The following is a 546-nucleotide window of genomic DNA, read 5'->3' on the forward strand; positions in this document are numbered from 1 at the left end:
CAACAGGGATGATACTAGAGAAGATGTATTTGTACAGTGGACTGCCATAAAGAAGAACCCCAGGAAGTCCCTTGGTGGTGTGAGAGATAAAGAATGTGGAATCTGATGTTGCTGAGGAGAAACAGCGAGGGGGTGGCAAAAGACACAGGCCCTGATGGAGCTCAGGGCAGGGCAGTAAATCTGCAGCAGTCTCAAACTGCAATAGACACTACCGTGATCCAGAGTCTTTCACCCAATCCCAGTAGCATTACCAGAAGGGTAAGAAGGAGAGAGAATGAGGGATCTTACAGGACTCTCCAAGGCAACAGGTCCCACCTTCCTACCTGCAGAGACCCCAGGGCCGCCACCAGTGTTGCAGCCCTCCTCTGTAGGAAGGAGGAACAGAGGTGTCTGACAACCAGGACACAAGAACAAGGCAGACCAGTGAAACAAAATATGTATGGAGCTAAAGACCACTCTTCTTCAGAACTGAGAGAACTTTAAAACAGTCATCTTGTAGATGACAATCACTGGGCAAATAACATAGTCAGGGACCAACCCAGTGAC

The sequence above is a fragment of the Suricata suricatta genome, chromosome 16 (assembly GCF_006229205.1).
Source record: "Suricata suricatta isolate VVHF042 chromosome 16, meerkat_22Aug2017_6uvM2_HiC, whole genome shotgun sequence".
Classification (NCBI taxonomy): Eukaryota; Metazoa; Chordata; class Mammalia; order Carnivora; family Herpestidae; genus Suricata; species Suricata suricatta.